Source organism: Herpailurus yagouaroundi, unplaced genomic scaffold (assembly GCF_014898765.1).
Source record: "Herpailurus yagouaroundi ecotype Mexico unplaced genomic scaffold, PumYag 166, whole genome shotgun sequence".
NCBI lineage: Eukaryota > Metazoa > Chordata > Mammalia > Carnivora > Felidae > Herpailurus > Herpailurus yagouaroundi.
The window spans coordinates 5,662,059-5,670,145 of record NW_024412407.1 but is presented as its reverse complement, the minus strand read 5'-3'; the positions used below and the strand labels follow the sequence as shown (position 1 = coordinate 5,670,145).

The 8,087-nt window shown below is 40.5% G+C and overlaps 1 long non-coding RNA gene across 1 annotated transcript in view; it reads left to right on the top strand.

Moving 5' to 3' along the window:
* Nucleotides 1–3,136, top strand: part of LOC121038632 (uncharacterized) — a 10,425-nt gene extending 7,289 nt beyond the window's left edge. Inside the window, exon 2 of the long non-coding RNA XR_005794428.1 lies at nucleotides 2,868–3,136. This is a non-coding gene — a long non-coding RNA (uncharacterized LOC121038632). The remainder of the gene's footprint in view (nucleotides 1–2,867) is intronic.
* The last annotated feature ends 4,951 nt before the right edge of the window (nucleotides 3,137–8,087 follow it).

The window sequence follows — 8,087 nt, the reverse complement described above, 5'->3', positions numbered from 1 at the left end:
ATATATATATATATATATATATATATATATATATATACAGAGAAAAATAATATGACTTCTTTTATTTATTTATTGGACAAATATTTATTGAGAGCTTACCACTCAAGTACTCCTTTTAAATGTTGGGTAGATACAACAATGAACAAAATATGTTCTTCCCCCCTCATGGAATTTATATTTTAGTGAAGAAGAAAGAAAATAAATATGTAGCACAGAGATGTGAAATATAATGTCAAGTACTAATGAGTGCTATGAGGAAAAATAAAGTGAAAAGAGATTAAAGTTAAGAAGAATGCTATTTTAGATAAAGCGATCTGAGAAGGCCTCTCTGAGGAGGTAGTTATTTGAACAAAGATCTGAATTAGGTGATAGAATGGGCATTTCATGCAGATGAACATCAAGTGTAAAGCTTGAAGTTAAGCTTGTATGTCTTTTTAAAGCAATATCAATAAAGTCAGTGAGATATGAGCAGAGGAAGTGAGGGGGAGAGTATTATGAAATAAGATCTAAGAAGTAGCCAGTGCCTAGATCATGCAAGTGTCTTCCTATTAGCCATGGAAAGACTATGTTTTATTCTAAAAATAAGGGAAGCCATTACATAGTTTTTTTTTTTTTTTTAATTTTTTTTTTCAACGTTTATCTATTTTTGGGACAGAGAGAGACAGAGCATGAACGGGGGAGGGGCAGAGAGAGACGGAGACACAGAATCGGAAACAGGCTCCAGGCTCTGAGCCATCAGCCCAGAGCCCGATGCGGGGCTTGAACTCACGGACCGCGAGATCGTGACCTGGCTGAAGTCGGACGCTTAACCGACTGCGCCACCCAGGCGCCCCACCATTACATAGTTTTGAGCAAAGCTGTGGCATATTCTATTTTAGACTTTAAAAGGAATTTTCTGGCTGTTATGAGAATAAACTATAGGAGGTTAAGAGTGGAATAAGGAGTATGAGTTGGAAGGGAATAACAGTAATGCAAGTAAGAGGTGATAGTTACTTGGACCAGGGTGCACCAGTGGTGGAGGTGGTAAAATGGGGTCAGTGTATGGATATATTTTGAAGGTAGTACTGGTAGGATTTATTAATGCATGGAATGTAGAGTGAGAAGGAAAGAGAGGAGTCAAACATGATCCTACGGTTTCTGGCCCAAGCAACAATGGGGAATACTGAAGGAGGAACAGGGATCAAGAAATGGAGGGAATCAGAAGTTCAGTTTTGGATATGTTAAGTTTGAGATGTAGGTATTAGTTATCTAGGTAGAAATGGTGATTAGGCAGTAGGCTAAGGTGCAGAGAAGTCACACTGGAAGTAAATTTAGGAGTCATCAGCATGGAAACTGGGTGACATCACCTAGGAAGAAAGTGTAGTTTAAAAGAGGACCAAAGGGGTGCCTGGGTGGCTCAGTCAGTTAAGCATCTGACTCAGGTCATGGTCTCACAGTTTGTGAGATGAGCCCTCAGGCTCAGGTCATGATCTCACAGTTCGTGAGATGAGCCCTAAGTTGGGCTCTGCACTGACAATGTGAAGCCTGCTTGGGATTCTCTCTCTCCTTCTCTTTCTGCCCCTCTCCTGCTCACACTTTCTCTCTCTCTCTCAGTCTCTCTCTCAAAATAAATATATAAACATTAAAAAAAAAATAAAAAAGGACCCAAGATTGAACCCTGGAGCCCTTAAGGTTTTAAAAATGAGGAAGAAGATCCTGTAGTCAAAAGTGAGAAAGATCAGCCAGTGGTGTAGGAAGAAAAACATGAAGAGTGTGGTGTTCTGGAAACCAAATGAAGAAAGTGTTTCAAGCAGGAGAGTGCAAACTATGTCAAATTCTTTTGGGAAGTTAGGTAAGATAAGGTCAGAGAGTTGGCTAATAGATTTGGCAGTGTGGATGTCACCTGTGACCTGGGCAAGAGTGGCATCAGTAGGCATGAATGAAGGGCTTGATGGGGGTGGGTTTGAGAGAGAATGCAAGGTGAGGAAGTGGAGAAAATGAGATAAAAACCTCTTTTGAGGAATTTTGCTTTAAGGGAGTTAAGGAGGGTAGCTGGGATAGCTGGATAGGGATGTTCAATAAAGGAAAGATTTTTTTTAAAGATGGGAGATAGTTTAACATGTGTGTTTGCTAGTGAGAAGAAATAAAAGAGGGGGAAATTGATGATGTGAGGAAAAGGGGGGATCAGTTAAGGAGCAAAGTTTTAGACTAGTGAAATGGGAAGGGATCCAGTGTGCCACTGAAGGGGTTAACCTTGGAGAGGAGCATGATAGTTTTTCCACTGACACATAGGAGGAAGCAGAGTATGAGTACAGGTTCAGATTGGCAGTTAGATTTGGTGATGGGAACACTGGAATTTTTCTTTTGGTGGCTTCTTTTTTCTTCCCACCCCAGTGAAATAGCAAAACAGGGAATTTCTCCTTATTCTCTCCCTGTTTCTTTCTTTTTTTTTTTTTTTTTAATTTTTTTTTTCAACGTTTATTTATTTTTGGGACAGAGAGAGACAGAGCATGAACGGGGGAGGGGCAGAGAGAGAGGAAGACACAGAATCGGAAACAGGCTCCAGGCTCTGAGCCATCAGCCCAGAGCCCGACGCGGGGCTCGAACTCACGGACCGCGAGATCGTGACCTGGCTGAAGTCGGACGCTTAACCGACTGCACCACCCAGGCGCCCCTCTCTCCCTGTTTCTTAATCACAGCAGAACCCTGATTTTGTTGGGAGCTAGGTGCCAAGTTTCTGTTTCAATTACACAAGGGATGTCTATGTGACTAAGTTCTGGTGAATTGTTAGTGGAAGTTATTTTGTGGGGCTTCTGAGCTGGTATATGTTTTTAGCCCTTTCTTTCTCTCTCTCTCTCTCTCTCTCTTTTTTTTTTTTTTTTGCTTAGAATGTGGACATGATCATTGAAGTTCAACCATCTTACAACAATAAAGTGATCCTAAACCATTGCTAAGGATGGAGGAAGCTAGAATCTAGGTCCCTGATGACATTCTGGAGCTGCCAAACCAGCCCAGGATTGCCTACCTCTGGACTTTTCGTTATGGGAGAAAATAAAACAATTTGTTTAAGTCACACTGATCTTTTTCCCTTTTTTCATTTTCCTGGGATGTGTGTGTCTGTTATTTGAGGCTGATTAAAGTTACAACTGATGTGGTGGGATCTTGTGGAATTTTTCTTCTGTATTTATTTTTCTTCTGTATTTATTTTTATTTTGTTTTTAATTTTTTTAATGTTTATTTTATTTCTGAGGGACAAAGACACAAAGCATGAACAGGGGAGGGTGGAGAGAGAGGGAGACACAGAATCTGAAACAGGCTCCAGGCTCTGAGCTGTCAGCACAGAGCCTGATGTGGGGCTCGAACCCATGAACCACAAGATCATGACCTGAGCCAAAGTTGGACGCTTAACCGACTGAGCTACCCAGGCACTCCTCTTCTGCATTTATTTTTAAATTTTTTTATTTTCTGTTTTTTCAGTGAAATGGGAAGGGGAGGGTCACTGACTAAACGTGAGGATTGGGGAGAGAGTGTGGGAGTTTTGAAGAGAGCAAATGTATAAAATAGTCATCTCTGAGAGTGGGAGAGTAAATTAACTAGGGAAATGTAGTAAAATTTCCAAGTATTGTTGAAGGCATAGTAGATTTTTCAAACATTTGTGGTTGTAAATACAAACTGATTATCAGTCATCCTGGTAGTTTTTTTCCAGTCAGGACCAGCTGCTCAGATGAGGTATGAAATAGGTGGAGAATTGGATTTATCCAGGATTGGTGTTTTGCTGAAACTGCTGGATCACCATTTGTGAAATAGAAGACAAAGTAGATGTTAGCCACTGAAAAGATAATTGAATATCTGAATGGATTTTTTTTAATGTAAAAACAAAACAAAACAATAGACTAGTTAAAAGTTCTCATGGTTCAAAAGTTGAAGAGATAAGCCAATGTACATTGAGAAGTTTTGCTTCCACCCTGTGATCTCTGATAGCTGGTTAAATGTTATTTCTGGGTGTGTCTGTAAAGTATTTCCAGAAGATATTAGCATTTGAATTGGTGGACTGAATAAAGCAGATGGCCCTCTCCAATGGGAATGGATGTCATTCAAAGCATTGAGGGCCTGGGGCACCTGGCTGGCTTAGTCAATAGAGCATGGGACTCAATCTCTGAGTAATGAGTTTGAGCCCTACTTGGCTGTAGAGTTTACTTAAAAAACAAAAACAAAAACAAAAACAAAAAAGTGTTGAGGGCCTGAATAGAACAAAAAGACACAGGAAGTTTAAATTTATTCTCTCCCTGACTACATGAGCTGAGACATCAATCTTCTGTCCTCAGTGTTCCTGATTCTCAGACTTCAGATCCAGACAGGAATCTACACCATTAGCTCTCCAACCTTTGAGTTACATGCCTGTCTTTTCTAGGTCTCTAGTTTGTGGATGATAGACAGTGGGGCTTCTCAGCCTCAATAATCATGTGAGCCAATACTTTATAATCTCAATGGATGGGTGGGTGGATGGATGGATGGATGGGTAGATAGGTAGGTAGGTAGGTAGACAGATCCTATTGGTTCCCCTCTGGACAGCCTTGGCTAATACACAAGTCTGTGCTCATTCATCCCATTCCTCCCCACTAGCCCTATAGATAAGCATTTGTGTTAGTTTGTTGTGAATTCTGTCAATATTTCTTCATGAAAATATAAACAAATATTGACCTATTCTTATTTCGCCTTTTTTTCATGTTTCATTTTATTTTTTGAGAAATAGAGAAAGAGTGCAAGCAGGGGAGAGGCAGAGAGAGAGGGAGACACAGAATCCAAAGCAGGCTCCAGGCTCTGAGCAGTTAGCACAGAGCCCAACGCAGGGCTCGAACCCACAAATGAAAGATCATGACCTGAGCCAAAGCTGGATACTCAACCAACTGAGCCACCGAGGCACCCCTATTTAACTCCTTTTTTATGCACAAAAGGGTAGCAAGCTATAGTGCATGCTGTTTTACACCTTGCCTTTTCACTTGTCAGTATATTCTGGATATCTTTCCATATCAACAACTCCTAGAAAGCATCTTCATTAGTTTTATTTTCTATTCCGTCTATAGGGTGTCAATCCAAAATGAACAAGCCTTTTAGAATTTCTTCTTTTTTTAAATTTTTTTAATGTTTATTTTTGAGAGAGAGAGAGAGAGAGAGAACAAGCAAGAGGGTGGCAGAGAAGGAGGGAGATACAGAATCCAAAAGCAGGCTCTAGGCTCTGAGCTGTCAGCACAGAGCCCAATGCAGGGCTCAAGCCCAAGGGCCGTGATATCATGACTTGAGCTGAAGTTCGACACTCAACTGACTAAGCCACCCAGGGGCCCCTAGCCTTTTAGAATTTCAAAAAGTGAAGAAAGTTTTATTCGAGCCCACGTTAGTACAGATGCCTTGGAAACATGATCTTCATGGGGAAGAAACTGTTCCAAGAATGAGCAATTTTTATAGGGTTATATACTTTTTTTCATCTTATGAAAGCTCAAAGGATTATAAGTCTGCATATAGGCAGTAATCATGAGTTTTATCATAAAAGAATGCAGGGAGTAGCAGCATTGATGGTTATCTCAAGGACAAGATGATTTTCCTTTAGGCTACTCGTTCATGAAGCAGAGGTACAATGCATGCGTGGCAGGCCATAAATCAGGCTTTTGGTTTGAACAAAGTTTATGTACAGTCATGCTGACTTAGAAAGAAATCTAAAATGGCTTCCCTTGTGTATCAGGCCTTTAGAGAGTTTTTCTCTCGTCAAAGTAGTCTGTTGTTATGGATGTATCATAATTTATTTAATGAATATTTGAAAGCAAGGTCTTTCTTTGGAAGAACTAGGTTTTGTTAAGGCTTTGTAGATAACAAGGGCCAGTATAGCAGGACTTCGTGTTTAAAGATCATGCCAGGATCCATAGAATTGTGAAGAATGCATGATGATGGAAAAAAATCATTCTCCAAAAAGAAGGATTCAACCAACAGACAGGAAGTGGTGAATGTGAGAAATAAGGAAGAAATACCGAATAAAAACTGTGCTGTCTAATTAACCATAGGTTTACAACCTATTGGAAATATGTATGAACACTGCACCCCCCTCCCCCCCCACCCGCCCGCCACCATGGAGTCCCAAACCCTTAGTCACTTCACTTCCTGGTTCTTCTTCCCCTCTCCCTTTTGTGGGCTTATTTTCTCAGGCTTTGCAATGAGCACACACCAAAGAACAAAGGGAGAAGGGACTGAAAGACTGTGTCACCTCAGGAAATGTATATTTGTTCCAATCAGACTACTTTTTGTCTTACATGGGCACAGGCAACATCTGGGTAAGGCTATAACCTCTGTAGTACTCAGCTAATGAGGAACCAGGGGAGGAACTTGCATACTAGGAGATAAATTGTCGACTGCCCTGAGTGTGCCTGCCTGTCAGACACCCAGGCTTGGAACAACGTTGATTAAAACCTCTCTTCACTGTGCTCCGAATCTCCGTGTCCCTCCTTTGACTGGGTTGATGGGCTAATTTCTAATTAATTAATTAATTAATTAATACTACTCAGGCTATTATTGGCAGAGAGGTAGGAGCATTTGGAAAGTTTTATATGAAACATCAAGCAAAGATTGAGGCAGTTATGAGATTCAGGAAAAATAAAAGTTTGTATGAGAAAGGAAGTATCGTTATAGTGGACTACAGTAAAACCTTGGACTGCGAATAACTTGTTCTGCGAGTGTTCTGCAAGACGAGCAAACATTTCTAATAAATTTTAACTTGATAAACAAGTGGTGTCTTGTAATATGAGTAGTATGTGACGCCAAATGTCACATGATTACAACTGAGCCAATGGTTTTTGAAATTCTCTTTGATGTACGAGTGCTTTGGATTATAAGCATGTTTCCGAAATGAATTATGCTTGCAAACCAAGGTTTTAGTGTATTTGCTTCAGCAATGAATAATACTTGAATAACCACAATAATACAGGGGCACCTGGGTGGCTCAGTCAGTTAAGTGGCCTACCGCTCTTAATCTTAGCTCAGGTCATGATCTCACGGTTCATGGGCTTGAGCCCTGCACTGGGCTTTGTACCAAAAGTGCAGAGCCTGGTTGGGGTTCTCTCTCCCCCTCTCTCTCTGCCTCTCCACCACTTGTGCTCTCTCCCTCTCTCTCAAAATAAATAAACTTAAAACAATTTTTTTAAAATTAAAAATAAAAAGATTCTCATTCTCTCCCTGTACCTCTCCCCCCCCCCCCCACTCTCTCTCTAAAATAATAAAAAAAATTCTAATAATTGATAGGTATTCTTTTTTGGAATTTTTGTATATATAGTCATTCTGTAAGATTCTTTCTGACAGCAAACACATGGTGTTTAACACACCAATTTTTGTTTTTAAGTAGGCTCCATGCTCAGCATGGAGCCCAACACAGGGCTTGAACTCCTAACCCTGAGATCAAGACCTGAGACAAGATCAAGAGTTGAACATTTAACTGTCTGAGCCACTGAGGCGCCCCTCCACCCCAGTTTTTAATTCTCTGATACCACCTGGGTGTTTAGCATCCGATTCAGTTCTGACACTATGTGCAGTTAGTGCAGACCCCACCAGTGAAGGGCTCAATCACAAAAGACTGCCCCCACTTAAGGGCCCAGTCGCAAGTCCCAATGTGCCACCTATACTTACACCCACCAGCTATAAACTCAGGGGTTCCCATGACCCTTTCTCTCAGTTTCAATAATTTGCTAGAAGTACGGTTTCTTGATTTGCCTCTCTCTCTCTTTTTTCCCCTTTGCTCATTTGTTTTGTTTCTTAAATTCCACATATAAGTGAAACCATATGGTATTTGTCTTTCTCTGACTGAGTTACTTTGCTTAGCATTATACTGTCTAGCTCCATCCATGTCGTTGCAAATGGCAAGACTTCATTATTTTTTATGGCTAAATAATATTCCACTGTATGTGTATGCCACATCTTCTTTATCCATTCATCTATTGATGGACACTTGGGCTGCTTCCATAATTCAGCTGTTGTAAATAATGGTGCAATAAAAATAGGGGTGCATGTATCCCTCTGAATTAGTGTCTTTGTATTTTGGGGGTAAATACCCAGTAGTGTAATTACTGGAT